At 36.7% G+C, this 19,989-nt stretch overlaps 1 long non-coding RNA gene across 2 annotated transcripts in view; it reads right to left on the bottom strand.

Moving 5' to 3' along the window:
- The window catches only part of LOC309818576, a 40,005-nt gene that overhangs the window by 4,577 nt on the left and 15,439 nt on the right, over positions 1–19,989 (bottom strand). The window contains exons 2-3 of one of the 2 annotated variants that reach the window (XR_014296357.1): positions 13,131–13,226; positions 2,115–2,290 (exon numbers count right to left, since the gene is read on the bottom strand). This is a non-coding gene — a long non-coding RNA (uncharacterized lncRNA). The remainder of the gene's footprint in view (positions 1–2,114; positions 2,291–13,130; positions 13,227–19,989) is intronic. The other variant, XR_014296358.1, reaches the window with a different exon arrangement.

The raw sequence follows: 19,989 nt of genomic DNA, 5'->3' as shown, positions 1-19,989 counted from the left end.
AATGACAAACTACTCTCAAATATTCTCCTTCCCAATTAAGGTGTCTCTCTTGAACTGATTGAAAGCTGTTTGATAAGTATACTTTTTTCAAGATGGTGTGCTCAGTTGGGGGTCTTTTTATTAAACTGAAATTCCATCATTAGCTTCGACTAGCACCAGCTGCTGTATAAATTCTGTATTGATGTAGACCTCCACTGGTATTCCAAATATTGCAGGTGAATCTCTGACTCCAAAATCCTCAGTCATGCAGTATGAATAATTAACATCTGATAAATGCGGAATAGAAAGAGCTCTCATTAGAAGACACAGTAGTCGGTTCATAATCCCATCTCAGCTCCTCCGAACACTGAACCAAACAGGACTTTAGGTGTGGCATTTCAACATCTCTCCACTTCCTAATATTTCCCTATGCCTGATCAGAAATTAGGACACAAGATGATATGTTTTAATTTTGCAGCAAAGTTAAAGACAGAATCCAAGATTTAGAACGGTCCAACTAATGTTTACTTGAGCATTCTAATTGCAGACAAATTCCCAAGGATTTGGGGCTCATACCAGCCATAATTGTTCACCCTTCTAAATAGTTTATAATTCATCATTACTTTAACACAAAAGAGAAACTTTTGTATTCATGAATCTAATATTATATCTATGAGATATATGGTAATTATGCAGCACAAAAGAGTTTTAGGAAAGTTTCCTGTAATGTTGAATTTTTTAAAATATCTACTTTATATACCAGGTGTGCCTAGTAAGACTTTTCCTAAAAATAGTTGGTATGTTCAGGAGATAAGTTTTAGATCATGATAAACTTGAATCCATGAAATAATAAAATATATTAAAATGAAAAATGCCATCACAGTACAGTGGCTGAGAGCAGAATGTTCTGGAGTTCAATTTCTGAGCCTCAGTTTCCTCATCAATAAAATGGGAATAATATTAATATCAGCCTCATGGGGTTACTTCAAGCACTGAGAGAGTACATGCATGGTAGTTAGCGTCACAGTATATTCATGATTATGTGATTCATGCACAGGAAACATAATTAGTAAAATAAAGTTGAAAAAAGTTTAGATCTAATATGGATGGACAGAGGACTTACAAACCAAATAATTTTAAGTACCAATCCATAATTTGTGGGGTTTTTTGATGTCTAATTTCTTTTTTCTTTTTACTGAAATATACTTCATTTACAATATTAGTTTCAGATGTACTGCATAGTGATTCAGTATTTTTATAGATTATACTCTATTAAAAGTTATTACAAGATAATGGCTATAATTCCCTGCGCTGTACAATATATCCTTGTTGCTATAATTTGTGTCTTACTAGCTGATCATTCTGCGAGTAAACAGTAAAATAAATTGCATTACTATTATTCACCGAACACCTGCCATAACTTGTAACTCCCCCTCAGCGGATGAATATTTGGTGATAATTACCTCTTAGTTACTCAGTGGTAAGGATGACTGCATACCCAGATAATCAAAAAACTTATTTCCAGACCATAAGTTCATATTAGCATGAAGCCAACATGGCGGGGGGAAAGCTTTTTAAAGTTCTTTCTAATTTACTTCTACTATACTCGTAGCTGAAACACAATAAAAACAGATTAGACTCAGGAAGAACAAGAAAACTAGGTAAAGGGATCAGTTGCTTCACAGGAAGAGCATCTGCCCAAGAATGAAGTCAGTGCCTTTCTTTTAGTGAATCTTCTTCCTAACAGCACCTTGGCTTCTGACGACCTCCTTCGTTGTGACTAGTCACTGGAAGCAGCAGGCAAGCACCATTCCTGGACTTGGCACAGAAGCAGCGGACAGGTAGGGATTTTGTCCACATGTGTCACCAGATCTCTTCAGGAGTAACTCATATCATGTCTCTTGTCATGGCCAGGAATGGAAGGACCAACACAATTAAAGGAATAATAATAAGCACTCACTAAATGTTTTTTGTTGCTATTAGTGTTATTTTTATCTTCGCTGGGAATGAGGCAGACAAGGGAGGATTTGTTCCTAGAATCTAGAATGGGCTCTCTCATGTCAGGGAGGGCGGCACTCATAGGACACCTGCAGCAGAGGGTGGTAAGAGGAGGCCCAGACCCATGAGCACAGTACCTGAAGCTGATGATGACAGACAGGCAGCAGATGGTGTCTGGGAGGGCTGACAGCCACGGTCGGGGCCTGTGCTTTCCAAACACAACTCCAGGCTGACAGGAGAACCGGTAAGCTCTTCAAACCAGTGCCACCGGTCACCCCTGCTATAAAGGGCAGGAGTAGTCTGGGGCCTGAGGCTGGGAGACAGAAAGGTGACATGGGAAAGGTAGGTCAAGAGAGAAAGGGGAGAGGAAGTTAAAGGTCAAGCAGGTGGTGGTTACAGTACATTTCTGACAGCAGCCACTTGGTATTATGCACTGGAAGAGAGAAGTAGGTTACAACAGAGACTTTTAGAGGGAATGAGCAGGCTACACATGTGGTCCAGGTGAGCGCTGGGTGTCCCAGCCAGTCCCCACTGATCTCTTCCCCCTAAGTCTATGTAATAAATGTCCTTTGGTCCTGATCCTTTAAATGTGATTGCCCTAGACACACTTGGAGGTCCATCCATGATGTAGTTTTAACAGTTTCTGTCTGATTCTGGTGAATCTTAAGAATGCCTGCCTGCATGGGTATTTCTCGCTTAGACTGTAAACTTTTAGAATGTAGGGATCAAATCTATACAATCCCCTCTGAACAGTGTGTAACACTATAGACAAATAGATGATTAATATTTTTAAGATGAAAGAAGATGATGCTACTAACAAAATATAAAAGATAAATGAGATTCATAAAGCCCCCTTTTTCTGGTGATAATATCAACAGGACTTGAAAAGATAGTACTTTTCAAGTACTAAAAAGATAGTCCCGTGAGAAAACAGCAGTATCACTTCCAATCCTTAATATGAAACTAGTTTCTATTCCCCTTAAAATGTTCACTGTTGTAATCCCACTTCTAGACACCTAGTGTAGAGAAACAGTCAGCAATATGAACAAAGATTTGTTTGTAAACACATGAGCACCTAGATGCTAACTATAGAAAAATGGCCAAGTGAAGCTTGGTACATCTGTAAGATGGGAATATCTAGCAGTCATCAAAAATCATAGTTAGTAATAATAACAGAAAAATGCTCACATTAAAATAGCAAGTGAAAAGAGTACATACAGTATGTTTTCAACTGTGTTTTTCTAAAGCATAGAAATATTGGAGAGAAATACACCAAAATGCTAAAAAAAAAAAAAGAAAAGAAAAAGTAGAGAATTCCTTGGCAGTCCAGTAGTTAGGACATGGCACGTTCACTGCCGGGACCTGGCTTCCATCTCTGGTTGGGGGACTAAGATCCCACAAGCCACCTGGCGCAGCCAAAAAAAAAAAAGTAGGAGACTGAGAGGAAAGGAGGTGACAGCAGAGGAATGCCTTGAAGGCAAGCAGTGAGGAAACAGATACTAGGTAAAGGGAAACTGAATTTTTTAACACCTACTCTGTGCTGATCCAGCTTTAGAGTCACATGTCTTGCCACTCAATGGACATCCCACAGCTTCTTTGAACCTCAAATTCAATATGTTCAAAGACGTACTCATCTTCCCCCCAAACTACTCTAGTTTCATGTGCTCTATGTTGGTAAACGGCACCACCACCAAAGCCAGAAACATCTGAACCAGGTCTTTCCTCTCTCCCTCACCCCCAAAGCACTCTCCCTTGCCCCCTATAGCACTACATTCAGTTGAGATGCTACCATCGCTCACCTCTATCCCCATCCCTCTGCTGCCCCACCACCATCTCTAACCTATCCTTTGGAATGCAGTCCAAGGAATCTTTCCAATATGCAAGTCTAGTTATGTCAGTCCTCCTTAAGACTTGTCCATGGATTTCTACTGTCCCTAAAATAAGGTCTAAACTTCTTAATGTGGCTTGTAAGATCCTCTTCAAGCTTCACTTTCAACACGTCCCCTTCTGCACACCACAGCCTAGCCATACTTCCTGCTCTTCCTCTACTGTAGGTGCTCTCTTTTCTCTCTGGGTGTTTGCAGTGCTTGAAACACCATCTCCTAGCTTTCTGGTTAGATCATTCCAAACCTTTAGATCTCATCTTATAATCACTTCCCCAAGTTCAGGTTAACATCCTTCTTACGGGCATCCATGTATTGTAAATGCTCTCAGAACTGACCTCCACGTAACCAACTCACTTGATACACATCATTTCCCCTGTAAAACATAGTGACTATAGCCCTGGCCTCACCACTGATGCAACATGGTAAACTACTCTCTAGTACACCCATCTAACTCTGCTGCCACTAGTTGAATTGAATTGTATGCCTAACAAGAGCCAGATGTGTTTGTTCCAAACTTATATCTGTTTTATTTGTTGTTATATTATTCAACAAAATATTATGTAAATTCATAAAATATGAGTACAGAAGGAAAGTTGTTTTTCTATGAAAAATAATGTAGAAAGACACAAATGTGAGATGCTAAAAACTGCTGTCACTTTATATGTGCATGTAAAAGCTGTAAATGAGAAAAATCATAAATCTAAACGGACTCTCAGATAGATTTTCAGATATTTAAGTTCTTTTTTTATTTTTATTTTATATTGGAGTATAGTTGGTTAACAACGTTGTCAGGTATTTAAGTTCTTGTCCCAATTTAAAGAAACTAAAACTGGAAATCAAAATATATATGTTATGGGAGTAGTTTATGCCAGGAAGATGAGCTGGGACTTCAGTTATTGGACATATACCTAAAGAAAAGTCCTTAGCCCTATTTCAAAAGGTTGGCAAAAATAAGGTACATTTACGTGCTTTTTTAAAATTGAGGTGAAATCCACATAATGTATGATTAACCATTTTAAAGTGTGCAATTCAGTGACAGTGCATTCACAATGCTGTACAACCACCACCTCTCTCTCGTTTCAAAACTTTCTCATCACCCCAGAAAAACCCTGTACCCTTTCAGTAATCACTCCCTGATCCCCCTCTCCTGTCCCCTGGCAACCTCTAATCTGCTTAAGTTGAAATAGAACATTTAATGCACGTAGATAATATTTTTTATAATTCTCTACTTTCCTGATTTGTTGGATTCATCTATTAACTATTGATCCAACTCAAGGTGGACAAATGTGCTTTCCTTACAGTTCCGTATTAGTATTTACTGTCCCCACTCCCCAGGCACTGAGTGCTTGGCAGGCGGTATCCACGTTTGAGCTGTTCTCCATGGGTCTGCAGCACCTGACACAATGTCTGGCACAATACGTACTCCAGATGTGTGGGGCTAATTCACATTACCAAGAAGTTACTTAATTTGTCCAAGAACATATAGCTGGTACATGGTGAGTCACAATTTAAGCCTAAGTCTCTCACAGAGCACCAAGCAGAAAACGGGGCCTGTTTGGGAGGTGAATTTAGACAGCAATCATGCTAGAGCTGATACTGAGGAGGGCTTACCATGTGCCCAGTGTTGTTCTAAACCCTTTCCAGGTATTACATTGTCTAATTCTCCAACAACCCTACAAGATAAATAGTACCATTAGCCCAGAAATTCTGGAGTGGGAGACAGAGAGGCCTAAGCCCAATCCAAGAATCACAGAAAACTAGAGGACGCTTGTGAGTACAGGAGTAGTTTAGTCAAATGCTAGGAAACGACCATCATTTTATCACTTTAGTAACAAGTTTTAGGACTGGTTTTAGGGAAGAAGAAGTTAGGTGAGATGGAGCCTTCTCTAGAGTTTGCCCTCACACACACATATACACTCACACACACACACACATACATGCACAGGTCTTGGGTTGTGTCTCACATGTGCTTGGTTAAATAACTCTTGTGGAAGATGCCACTTTTATGCTTTTTGCTCTGTTGGGCACCACTGCATCTTGCAGGTACAGTCACATCTACTGTACACTGGAGGATAGAATTAGGGATGATTGTCTCCTTTTTGCTTATCCATATTCTCTAGTTTTCTGTAACACATATATATTGGTCATGTAGTTAAAAATGAAGTAAAATTAAGCAAGGATAAATATTCTTCAATCAGAGTTGGTACCCAGTGCCCTGATGGCTCAGTCCTCCTGAAATGGTCACCCTTCTTGAGCATAGGATGGAAGTGCTAAAAGGGAACAAGGAGACCTCTGGTCCCATCTGTTCTTTTGCTCTCCCTGCTTTATCTCTCAGCAGATGGATACACTCAACACCTCATGAAAGATTCCTCTGTGCATCAAAGACTCCAACCTGTAATGTTAAATAGTAATAACAATAACAACAGCAACAACAACAATAATAATGCGTCTGAGGCTTGTACAAAATAAATAGGTTGGTTGTTGAATGAGTATTGACACAAAATAGAAGGCTTTAAACAAAATGTTTCCATTATCCATTTTTCAATGTGATGCCACATAAATAAATTATACTCTAAAAACCCCACTTGTCACCATATACAAAAATAAACTAAAAATGGATTAAATACCTAAATGTAAGACCTGAAACCATAAAGCTCCTAGAAGAGAACATAAGTGGAACACTCTTTGACATAAATCGTAGTAATATTTTTTTGGCTGTGTCTCCTCAGTCAAGGGACAGAAAAGCAAAAATAAACAAATGGGACCTAATTAAACCTAAAAGCTTTTGCACAGCAAAGGGAATCATTGACAGAACAAAAAGACAGCCTACAGAATGGGAGAAAACATTTGTAAATGATATGACTAACAAGGGGTTAATATACAAAATACATAAACGGCTCATAGAACTCAGTGTTAAAAAAATTTTTTTAAATGGGCAGAAGACCTGAATAAACATTTTTCAGGTTTTTTCATTTTTTGAAACATTTTTCATTTTTCTTGAAACATTTTTCAAGAAGACATACAGATGGCCAATAGGCACATGAAAAGATGCTCAACATTGCTAATTATTAGAGAAATGCAAATCAGAACAAAAATATCACCTAACACCTGTAAGAATGGCTATCATCAAAAAATCTACAGATAACAAATGTCAGAGAGGATGTGAAGAAAAGGGAACCCTCCTACACTGTTGGTGGGGATATAAATTGGCACAGCCACTATGGAGAACAGTATGGAGGTTCCTCAAAACACAAAAAAGAGCTACCATATGATCCAGCAATTCTACTCCTGGGTATATATCTGGAAAAAATGAAAACTCTAATTTGAAAAGATACATGCACCCCAATATTCATAGCAGCACTATTTACAATAGCCAAGATATAGAAGCAACCCAAATTCTCATCAACAGATGAATGGATAAAGAAGATGTGGTATATGTACTTGCAATAGACTATTACTCTGCCATAAAAAGAATGAAATTCTGCCATTTGCAACAACATGGAGGGACCTAGAGAATATTATGCTTAGTGAAATAAGTTAGATAGAGAAAAACAAATACTGTTTGATATCACATATATGTGGAATCTAAAAAATAATACAAATGAATGTATATACAAAACAGAAACAGACACACAGATATAGAAAACAAGCTAATGTTTACCAAAGAGGAGAGGGAAGGGGGAGGGATAAATTAGAGGTATGGGATTAAGATATACAAACTAGTATGTATAAAATAGATAAGCAACAAGGATATATTGTATAGCACAGGGGATTACACCTATTATCTTGTAATAACTTTTAATGGAGTATAATTTTAAAATACTGAATCACTATGCTATACATCTGAAACTAACATATTTTAAATCAACTATACTTCAATTTTTTAAAATCCCATTTTTAGACACAAAAGATTTTAGTAAGCTTTCTTCTAAAAGCACATGGAGTTGGGTTTGTTTTTTTTTTCTTTCCCAAACCATATAAGAACAATACTCTTGTGCATATAAATCCTGTGAACCGAGTAGGTATTAACATTTTTAGGGTCTGAATTAAAATATCTCTTTAATAAATGACTTCCTGTAATGTCTCTTTATGTCTTGGCCGTCATCTTCATCATCATCGCTACAAACATCTAGACTGGACTTGAAGTTTACAAATCATTGCTATACACAGTATCTCTCTCCATAGTTCACCATCTCTCCTTCCATTCATCGGTTTATTTAATTGCTCCCCCGCCCCCGGCCCCGACCCATATCATTTAATCTCTCAGTTGGTCTCAGATCAGTCCTGTGGTAAAGGATCTGAAAAATCCTGGTGGCTTGGGAACAATGATTATGGTCACTTCATCTCTCCACTATCCTCATTTTTATCGAGAAGGAAACTGAGGTTCATGGAGGCTGAAGGACTTGCTTAGGATCTCACAGCTGGCTCAGGTACAGAGCCAGGCCTCAATCTCAAATCTGACAGCTCTACATCCGTTGTTCTTTATTCTACCACACTGCTGTTCATCTCCTTAGTTGCTGGATTTTAATAGTGGTGGAATTTGGCTTGACCTAGAAATTTTAAAATTAAGCCTTTGAGTAGCTACCTTTACCACAACCCCTGGAAACCAACCCAGGTGTACAAACTTAGTCTGAAAGGCACCCTCCTATCTTATTCCATATCTGCCCACCCTTTTAAATCTAGCACTAAACCTTAAGGACTTGCCTTTGAAAAATCAAAATTGGCAGAGAGAGAGAGAAAAGAAAGTAGGTTTTAGTGTTCTCTCTGTATTACAGTTGGTGGGAAGGCAACGATGTCTCTCTCCAATCACTAATGTTTAAAAAATTCTTTGAAAATATGCAGTATGAACAAAATGTTCTATAAGGAAGATGCAAGGTTAGGCAATAGAGGGTGAGGGCAGTACACAATAAGAGAACCAAGACTATGGTGCTAGACTGAAGTTCTGGATTTGGGGGTTTCAAACCTGTGGGGCATCTTGCCTCAGAGAGTAAGCACATCAGAACTACAGCATATGTCTGCCTAAGTATGTTGCGTGCAATGTTTGGGACATATTTATACTAAAAATTATTCATCGTTTACCTGAAATTAAATGTAACTGGGCATCTCGTATTTATCTAGCCACCCTACCCAGGCGCTGATCCCTAGGGCAGCCTTGGGCCAGGTGCAGAGAATGCTTGTTTGGAGACATTCCTGATACGCCAAGAGCTAGAGCTGATCTGATACGAGACATCTGAATTAAGTCCTTGGTTGTATATATACATCTATTTTGTGTGTTTCATCATCCTCTTGGGCCCTTTGTCTTTGATTGGAAGTCTCTGCAAACTGTGCCTGAATACCGTGGCGTTAATCACAAACCTCCTGAAGTACTTCCATATTGTGTGTAATAAATGCCCATATACTTAGGATTTCAAGTAAGAAACACTCACCACAATATTTAGTGAAAATTACAAAGGGAGTACAAATTAAGCATCGTTTTGTTAAAATGTATATTGTAAGTCTTATTTAATTTCCCCATGTTCTTACATGTGTGTTTGTATAACTGTCGTGTCAAGACTTTCACTGATAAAGTATTTCAATTAGCTGCTAAAAGAAATACATTTACGGAGTTACAACTGATGTACATTTGGGCTAAATACCTATAATCAAAGTTGTTTCTCACCTGAGTCCCTCTTACTGATGCCAAGTAGCCCTGATTGCTGGCAATAGCTGCTTCACGTGTTCCCATTTGTGTGGGAATCGCATAAAAATGGTGAGTCACGAGTACTTTGAAAAAGTACCTGATACTAGGTTTAGGCTGAATACGTTATTATGGTCACCTTATCATATCTGGAAGCCTTGTTCCCAAGTCACCAGGATTATTCAGATCCTTTACCACAGGACTGATTTGAGACCAGCTGAGAGACTAAATGATATGGGTCGGGGCAGGGGGCGGGGGAGCGATTAAATAAACTGGTGAATGGAAGTTGCTGAGTCACCTACCTTCATGCTCACCTGCCTCCATGTTTCCAGCCTTGCCACTAGCTCCCTGGGTAACCAGGGCTTATCACTTGGGTGTAGTCTTATGGACAAAAATGGCTAAAATGAGCCGAAAATGTAGGAGCACAGCAGCAGTAGCAGCTGTAGTAGTAGTAGAAGTAATAGTGAGGAGATTCGGTGCAGAAACGTACAAGGAAGTGAAATCCCCTCACCCACCAGCAGTCTTTTCTGTCCCTGTGTGGTTTGTGTGATGCTTATATCACTCTTCAACAATCTCCTAACACTATCTTTTATTATTATGAAATTATCATCAACTTTTTTTTCTCACAAGCTATTTATTCTCTACCTCCCTTTTTCATAACCTCATAATCTCAGTTCATGGAAGTGACCAAAGAATTCTCAAGATCTAATTCTATCCTATTATTTTTTCCCCAAATCACCTTCATGTGGTGTTCTGGGAAATTTAGGGAACACATCCTTGTCAAAGAAAAGTAGCATTTCTGCATAAGACCTTTATTTAAAAGTTAAAGAAGAACATTTCCACATTGCTCAATTTCATGACTTAAGCAGGTCAACTCAAGATATGGGCAAATCATGCCTTTCCTACAAAGCCATCACGGGAAACCTGAGGTGGCCACTCTGAACCGCCTGGTCTACAGGATGTTTAAAGAATGAAATCTACTCCATGTCTTACATATGTCCTGTTTATAAGAAATTTCATCTCTGAGAACTTTGCAGAGATCCTTCCTCCTAGCTCTGCTGAAAATAATTTCAGTAAGATAGCGGGTCTCAGAATATGGTATGAAAAACTCCGTGGTCTCTAAAAAGGCTTCTTTCTCTTGTTCAGTCTCCTTGTCCAATCCCATGTAATGATCTTTATCCCAAATCAATGCAGCTAAGCACTCCCAAATACCTCAGAGAATACAGAGCTTTGAGAAGGGGGAGTTTTATCTTACAGTGTAAATTTACTTAATATAATTTTTGAATAGACAATACATTCACATTGTTCAAAAACTAAAATGACATAAAAAGGCATGCATTGAGAAGCTGTGCTTCACCCCCTTTTCCCAGCCACCCCACTAATCCCTGATGCCCCCTAGAGGTGAGCACTTGCATTCGTTTCTCTTTGGGTCTTACAATGTTTTCATGCATATACAAGCAAACATTAATTTCCCTATGTTTCCTATCTCATTTTCCTATATTTCATATACAAAAGGCAACATATGCTATACATGTTCTGCAGCTTGCTTCTTTCATAGAGAAATATATCCTGGAGATCACTTCCTATCAATACATAGAGAGCGTTTATTAAAACCACGTAAAGTGTCCTTGTCGACAGACACTCAAAATGTTCCTTAACATCACAAACAACACTGCAGTGAACAATTGGTCTACGTGTCCTTTTGTACATATACAGATATATCTGTAGGATACATTTCCAGAAGTGGGACTTCATAGAACTTTTATTAAATACCTCAGTCTTAACACTTATCAAAGAGTAGCCTGTACTTTAGTTTGTGCTGTCTCTTCACTATTTTATGAGCTTCTGGAAGGCATGAACTCTGTTTCATTCATCTTTGCATCCACAGCCCCTACATAGCACCTAGCATGTTAATGCTGAATACAAACTAAACTTCCTTGTGTGACTATAACCTTGAGAAGATTAAAGTAACCCTCAACTTAAAAGGCTGAAATCTAGGGTGGAAATTAAGAGGCACTTCCAAGTTTCTATTTAAGGTTAAAAATGGGACTCATAAGATACCAGGCCAAATGAAAATATTGAATAAGGAGTAGAAGTTTCAAGGATGAGGATATCTCTTCAAATCCGGTGACTGGGACATGTCATGTAAATGTTCTGGGTTTTTTGAACACAGAGAAGCTGAATAGTAAAATGGAGAGGAAGTCTGGAGGACTCCTACCTGATGAAGACCAGCCGCGAGTGACTGAGAACAGCACTTCCTTAGAAGCCTGGCCCAAGTTGGGAAAAAAAGGTTAACCACACACCTGGATAAGAATCTAAGCAGATAGGGCTTCCCTGGTGGCGCAGTGGTTGAGAGTCCGCCTGCCCATGCAGGGAACACGGGTTCGTGCCCCAGTCCGGGAAGATCCCACATGCCGTGGAGCGGCTGGGCCCGTGAGCCATGGCAGCTGAGCCTGCGCGTCCGGAGCCTGTGCTCCGCAAAGGGAGGGGCCACAGCAGTGAGAGGCCCGCGTACCACAAAAAATAATAATAATAATTTAAAAAATAACATAAAATAAAATATATGAGTGGAGTTCCCTAGTGGTCCAGTGGTTAGGAATCAGCGCTTTCACTCCTGGGGCCGGGTTCAATCCCTGGTCGCGGAATTAAGATCCCACAAGATGCCAGCTTGGCCAAAAAAAAAAAAAAAATATATATATATATATATATATATATGGGATTGAGGGGGCTAGGGGAAAAGAAAAGAAGTTTTTTTTAACTTTATATCCTGTTTGTATTGCTTTTATAATTAAAAAGTTCACTCACAGCCAATCTATTATTTCTTAGGTTTCTATGGTGTATAGATTATATGGGGTTTAGTGATTATTTTTGACATTTTGGTTATAGTGAATAACCACCCCTTTAAAGATCCTCCAGAAGAGTTCGTTATGGCTGAGGGAAGAGCTATGATTGATCTCGTGGATCACAAACCCTACTGCAACTTTATGGACATACACTCAAAACCCACCTCATGCAGAGAGGTTAACAAAGTTTCCTGTGATTACAAAAATCAGTGTGTTGAGCCTTCAGACTGTTGATGAGGTTATCGATCATTTTAATATCACTCTTGACCACCTCCAAACTTACACTTGACACTTACCTGCACACATCTTTCAAGGAATGCATTTTAGTTTTTATACTGTATTTGCAGCAAGATTTCCCATGAAGTAGACTTTAAAAATTATGAAAAAAATTTTATCACATTTTACAAGATCAGGGAGAAGTGAAGAAGAAAAGATGCTCCCATATTACCCAAGTGTCCTGTTGCTAAAGAATAGATTGCTCAGGGCAGACTTAAACTAAGTGGTAGATTCTGATTTTAGGTTTTCGAATCCTGATCAGCAGAGCCACTCAGTTACTGTGTCTGATCCTGAAGAAAGAAAACTTGAGACAAGAAGCAAGAAAAAGAGAAAATGTCAAAGCAAGAAAAAAAAAATTGGCAATACAATTGGCAGTAGACCCAAGTACAGGTTCCCTTGAGGCAAGGCTTTAATCAAGAAGTTTGAAAGTAGCAAAATTTCATTTGGAACATCAATTTCAGAGTCACCTACCTTTTCCGAGATTTCCTGTTGCTAAAATGATGATATCTTTGGTTACTAATCTAACCAAGTTTTCCAGTGTCAAAAGTTTTAGCAATGCCTTTGTCTCTGCAACACAGAAAAAAAAAAGTTGTGGGGTGTACAACATTAATTTTAATGCCTTATATGATTCCTCTTCTCTCTGGAATACTATTTTGTGTTTGCAAATGTAGAGAAACCTACATTCTCTTGGTACTAAGATGGTAGGTCTATACTAGAAGCTAATAGACAAACATACCAAGCAAATAGACAATTCATCTTGCTGTAATTATAACCGGGTCTTGTTTATGGAAGTAATCCAAGCCTGAAATTCATAAACAATCTTAAGAGATCTTCAGAACCAAAGCATACTTTTGAGGTTAGCCCCCAAACTTTCGAGAACTTCCATTTTACGACTGAATGCTAAAGCACAATAACCGTTGAGATAAGGAAAAGAGAGGTTAAAAGATCAGCAATTGAGGAAGAAATAACAGAAATTAAGAGAAAAATAAAGAAAGCAGTAAATGTATGAATAATCGTACCTTTATTTGCCTAATTCACTTATTACCAAGCAATTAATCCTCAATTACAAAAATGAGTGTAACTGTTTAAGAAATGTTTGCTTCCACAAAGTAAATAGGTTCTAAGCATGTTTGGTAATTTTAAATATATGTTGTTGTATTTTGTGGTTTTAAGGCACTGGCCTCCAATATTTAGACCCAGGAATCTAGAAATGAATTATCTTGTCAACTAATATTAAGTCCAAATGCACATTGCCCCAGTTTTTGAAATGATATGGGTAAAAGTATATTTTTGAGCTCAGTTAGCCAGATAACTTCCACATAAATATCCAACCAAGGTCCACAGAGTTGGGAATACCTCTCCAAATTCGTTTTGGTATACAGTGTTTTCTCCTTTGAACCACTAATCACGTTTATTATGTGCAGTTTCTATAATACAAGTCTATTTGCCCCAAAGTCTTAGCATCATAGAGCCCTCTCATCAGAATATTGGTTAGATTCCCTAGTGTGAATCACTTATCCAGTTGCTTGCCTGATTATTCCTATGTTTTTGAGATTTGTGAAATGTGGCAGATAAACAGGTTTATGCTGTGTGCAGCTTGGAGGGCAGCCAATGTCTGTCTGACTATACAGTGTGTTGACTCTCCTGTCTCAAATCTCTCTCCCATACAGAGAAGCTGTATTTTAAGACTAAAATCAATGTAAAATGCAATCCAGTAATGTCACTGCAGAAAACAGCAGGTGCTCATCCACTCATTTGTGGTGATTCTTGCAGTGAAGAAAGTTAATCAATGATTCACCCAATGGACAAAGAAACGTCACAGCGAATATTTGAAAGAGTCAAATGAGGGAAAGGAATATTCTCATCTAAAAATGTGCTCTTATTTTCGAAAGGAAAACCTTCCACAAGAAAATCAGGAATTTTGTTGAAGTGCTCTGATTGTACCTGCAGTAAGAAATAGCATGTTCCCTTCTCCCTGCTTTTCCTGTTTTATTGCTTTTGTGTTGTACTTCTAAAATAAATATCAATAAATCATTGCAGTTAGATACTCTAATATAGAGAGAAATGTACTTGACACCCTACAGTCATTACAATTGGAGGGGACTCTGATTAGGATGCTTTACTTAATTAAGTGATATCGTCTAAAGAGAGTTCTTCCCTCCATTTTCTGTTTAACAGTCTTATAAAACACCAACACAGGAAATTCATTCTGTTGTTTGCTTTCCTTATTGTAAATGGTTTCTTCTCATTCATAGTTTACAGAAGATGTTGTGTTAATGAAATGGCTAATAAGCCAAAGACTGTGGTTCAGCTATACACAGAGCCTTGTTCAAATCAGCCCAAACCACACTAGACTTGAGAACATTTTCTCTCTCAGCCCTAGAAATGTATTTTAAAATTTATTTTTACAACATCTGTAACCTAAAATTAAGATGATCCAAAGGAAATTTTTTTTCTGAGAAATCGTGCTTCATCTAGTTTATGTATGGTTCAGCAGAGACCTTAAAAATCTGTTTCTTTGGAAAAATAGAGAAAAATGGGCAAAGAATAAGCAATCCTTATGCATAAGATGCTATTTGTGAGGCACTTTAATTTTACTGAAAGAAGTCATTAAATTTGGATTGCCAATACAAATATGATTATATATGTTTTCTAAATAAAATGTTATTATGTTGCAACTGAACTCATCCATTTATTGTTTGTTTACCTAATGCTCAAACACATGTTTTATTCATAGATGTCTGGGAGAAAAAAATTTTGCTTGATAATCACACCAAGCATATTTAACAAAAGCGATTCTCCTTTTATTAGTGAACAAGTTTAAGCAGAATGATTTCATTTTTTTTTCCATTTGGTTAATTCAGACTTGCAGAATCCTCGGTATACAGCTTTTGTTTCTCCCCCTGCTGCCTTTTATGCCTTTAATGTATGCATGCCTATCCACTGATGGGAAAATATCATTTCCTGCAAGTCTTCCTTTTTCCTTCTTGACTATCCTCTCAGTTGATCTCTGGTTTTGGTTAGTTAGTTTTCACTAGTTAGTTCTGTCAAATCATGTACATGACAGACAAACTGAAGCCAAGTAAACAGTTCACTATCCTGTTGGAGATTTTAAACTCTCTTTCATTAAAGTGAATTTGAACTCTAAATATATTTACTCATTCCTTTGAAGATAAATAATTTTATTTTAAAATAAATTAAAAATTGATAGAAAGTCAAGAAAGGGAAGATTTATTCATATCTATGGAATTGTTTTCATTAACAAATAAAACATTTTAACAAATGTTTTTACATTTAGCAACTTTCCATTAAAAAGCAACATAAGTGCAAACATTCTCTTAAATGAACTCAATCAGTTTACAATAGATTTTTTTTGCCTTAACACAACATGCAGCTAAAATCATTTAATGATCTTAAATTTTTAAATTCATTTGAGTCTCAAAATATAAATAGGAATATTAATGAAGCATATGTAAGGGGCTTTTCATTAACTGCTAACCTATCAAAAGAACTTTAAACCATTGCTAGGAACGTGAAATTCCTGGCTTGTATAGCTTGGTCATTTTTCAAGCAAAATAATAATAGCAGTAATAATAATCCATAATTGATAAATGAGTTAATTAATGTTATATGACTCTAAGGTTTTTGTTTTTGTTAATTGCATAAAACTAGTCCTTCATAAAACCAGTCCAGCATAAAACGACTACCTGAAAACATTCTGAAGTTACATAGGTTTTCTTAACTCCCAAATTAAATCAGCTCTACCATAGAAAACCATAGAAAAACAGTAAATGTGCCCCCTGGACATGTTACCCAAAATGAACTCCAGAAGTTGCTTGTAATTGCTTTTATTTTTTTTAAGAATGTTCTCTATTAAAGATTAACTTTATATTAGTTCTAAAGTTCATTAGATGTTAGTTATTTTCTAATCTGTAACGTAGATAATTTTTATAACCAAAAGCTTAGTTAGCCTACTTTCTATTAAATGAACTTCTTTATAGATTTTCTTTAAGCTCTTCGTTTAAAAAGGTGTCTTTGTCCTGAAACTAAACATATGACATTCCTGTCCCCTAGGAAAATGTTTAAAGAATTGAATAACAGCAAGTAAAGAGATTTGATTCTATTCTCCTGCATTTGTTTACTACTTTAAAAATAATTTTTAAAAATAAAGAACGTGGCTTTTTTCTTAAGACTTCAAGATGAATGAGAATTGCATCTAATGAAGTACCAGTGAAGTTAGAGTAGCTGCTGAATCATTATCTGGCAGAAGAATGTGAGTCCCATTTTACGCGAACCAATTATTTTTATCAAATGACTTTTCTATTTAAATTGTTTGCTTTAAAAAATAGTGATGTTAGAGATACACAGAGTTATTTTAATATGAATTTTAGAGCATTATTACTCTAATTCCTATAAACCAAACTAACTGCAACACAGCCCATTTCAGGCTGTTATTTATTGAAACTGCTTTTCATGGAGCAGTGAACATTTGTAGCAACTGCTCCAATCCTGACAGGCAAATGGATCAGACTCTTTAAATGTTACAAATATTACTATGCATTTAACAGGCTCTATAGTCAGAAAAAAAGTTTACATCCTAACATAGTCTTTTCTGTACTTGTAAGATGAGCGTTCTAAAGTATTTGCCATCAAAGCTATTTGTCTCCGTAAAGCAATAGAAAGAGTAAATTTACTAGAGAGAACCCAGCTAAGAGACACCCTCCTGCAATGAAGTAGATCAAATCTGTGACAAGAAGAGTACAAAGAAAAAAGTTTGGTTCTGAAGAGAAGATAGTTCTTTGAAACTATGATTTTTTTCTTTCTACAGAAATATACAATGAGTGCTCAACAAAGAAAATATTCAGCAGAAACCTCCTTTTGGGAGCGGAGAGAGAAAAAAACATCTTGTGTGACGCGATAGGAGAAAACATAGAGATTAAAACAAAACAAACAAACAAAACCCAAAAATGGTCAAAAGCGGGCTGTATTTGTTTTCTTCTAAAGCACGTCTCCTTTCTGCAAGAGGTGACTGCAGTCTGAAGAGTAAATTACTGCCGTCAGCGAGTTGTACTTTATAAATATAGGAGACCGGATCATCTACTCGTTTGGAAGACAATTCTCTTATTAATAGCACCAGTTTCAGAGCTATTTTTGCCTCTAAAAAAGGCACCTGCTAGACGTTCACAAATTAACTTTTATAAGGGAGAAAAACTTATAAGTTATTGTCGAGATGTATATATTTCTGATTCAAGTTAAACATTTTTAACAAGCCGTCTTATGAATCTGTTTTGAAGCACCTCAGTGGCCCAGAGGGAGCTCTACCTTTAATGTGAGAAGACAACAAAGCATCTGTCACACACACACACACACACACACACACACACACACACACTAAAATTATAAAATAAAATAAAATATAGGATGCAGGGGGCAAAGAAAAGGAAAACAAATGCTGTTTATAATGAACAAACTATGAACTTCATGAAAATATGGCAAAAGCCATATTTTTGTCCTCGTAGAACAATTCCTGATGTATAATAAAGGAAACTAAAGTAAAACTTCTGAGTAGAACCAAGCATTGAATAAACTGTAGAAATATAATAGTGTTAAGTATTGTGTATTCTTTTAAGACATATATGATATAAATGTTAATGCAATTAACTTAGTTCAGTATCCTGTTAATGATGTAGTACTTCATTATTTGTAATTAATCACTCAAAATATAATGGCTCAACAGTCCAGGAAAAGCCCGGTTATCTTTCAAAAGTACAGTAATCATACATAAATCATATAAAAACTCAAATTCATGCTTTAAGTTTTATTTTCAAAATTTGATATTTTTTTCTCATGTTCAAACACGTATAAAATTAAAACCAAAAAAATGTAACTAAGATTATCCCCCTAAAACACATATAGAAAAACATGTGGGGATTTTCAAAATCTTATTTTCATAACAATGACCTAAAAATAACTATTGAAAAAAGCAATTGAAATACATCATATATTTTAATGACTCAAATATTTATTTCTAGTCCTTTTTGCATCAAGGCTGTGGGAAATTTGTATTATGAAGATCAGATGGTGCACTGATGTGAGAAATGTTGCAAAGCATCCTGTTGATTGGTTCTAATTAACTGCAATGCTCTTGTGTTCTCAGTTTTAGCCAGCACACACTACACAATGCCTTTTATTTTGCTTTGAATGGATTTTTACTTAAAAACAGCTGATCTCAATATCAAAAGCATTTTGGATTTTTTTTATCTCTTAAAATTTTCTTGCAATATTTTCTTTTCAATTTTAAAAGATAAATTTGAAAATATTTCTAAAGCATAAAGTATAATCAGTTAAATTAACAGCACTCGTGTGGTCTTTCACATGTATTTTGCATGTTCTATAGTACGTGATTACATTCTCAAACCACATTTCAATTCCTCTTTAAAAGTTATACATCTGAGTGATGGTTTAAGCAGGAAATTCTGAAAACCAATTTAGAGCATGCTGCTAATTTTTAATTTTTTTTTTATTTTCGTAATCAGTCTACTAAATAGAACAGAACTAAAACGTGGAATCACAAGGAATGGGAACGATTCCAGAATTAAAAGTATTAAATAAAATTCTTTACACTCACCTTTCTCTGATGACTTAAGCTCAAGCAGCCCTGACAGAGAGAAGTCATGAATTTTCATCAACTTCACACATGTCATACATTTAAAAACATTTTGATTTGCCCTGGGACCCCTGCACGTCTCTGAAGCACAGAAACAGTGCTGTGCTGTTTTGTAGGTACAAACCCTATGAACTCCCAGAGCTCTGGAAGATGTATTACTAATGTAAACAGGCCCTTAAGTGAAAAGAAAGAGCATTAAATAACAGAAAGTTTCCAAGGAAATGAGGAATTTAAAATAAGGAAAGTATTATTAGAAGCAGTACATTTTCTATAATTTTCAGGGCCACGATTTTATCCGTATGTTAGCTTTCTGAGAATGAATATACAATTATCTGACCCGAGAAACAAATCATTTTGGAAAGGAAAATCCACAACCTAAAAATCAGAGCTAAATTATCAACTTAACCTAGTAGACTTTGAAAGTGATTAAACAGTCATCTTTTTGTTCATATGAGGATAAAAAGTGACTCATTTGAGCAGAAAGGCCACAGTTTCAAAACGGCTACCAATATCCTGCTACTTCCAGGAGGAAGGCTAATTGTGTTAAAAGTAGTACAATAAAAACAGAATTTTGCGGCTTCCCTGGTGGCGCGGTGGTTGAGAGTCCGCCTGCCGATGCAGGGGACATGGGTTCGTGCCCCGGTCCAGGAGGATCCCACATGC

This window comes from Grampus griseus, assembly GCF_964374135.1.
Source record: "Grampus griseus genome assembly, chromosome: 2".
In the NCBI taxonomy this organism is placed as follows: domain Eukaryota; kingdom Metazoa; phylum Chordata; class Mammalia; order Artiodactyla; family Delphinidae; genus Grampus; species Grampus griseus.
This window is presented reverse-complemented; position numbering and strand designations above follow the sequence as displayed.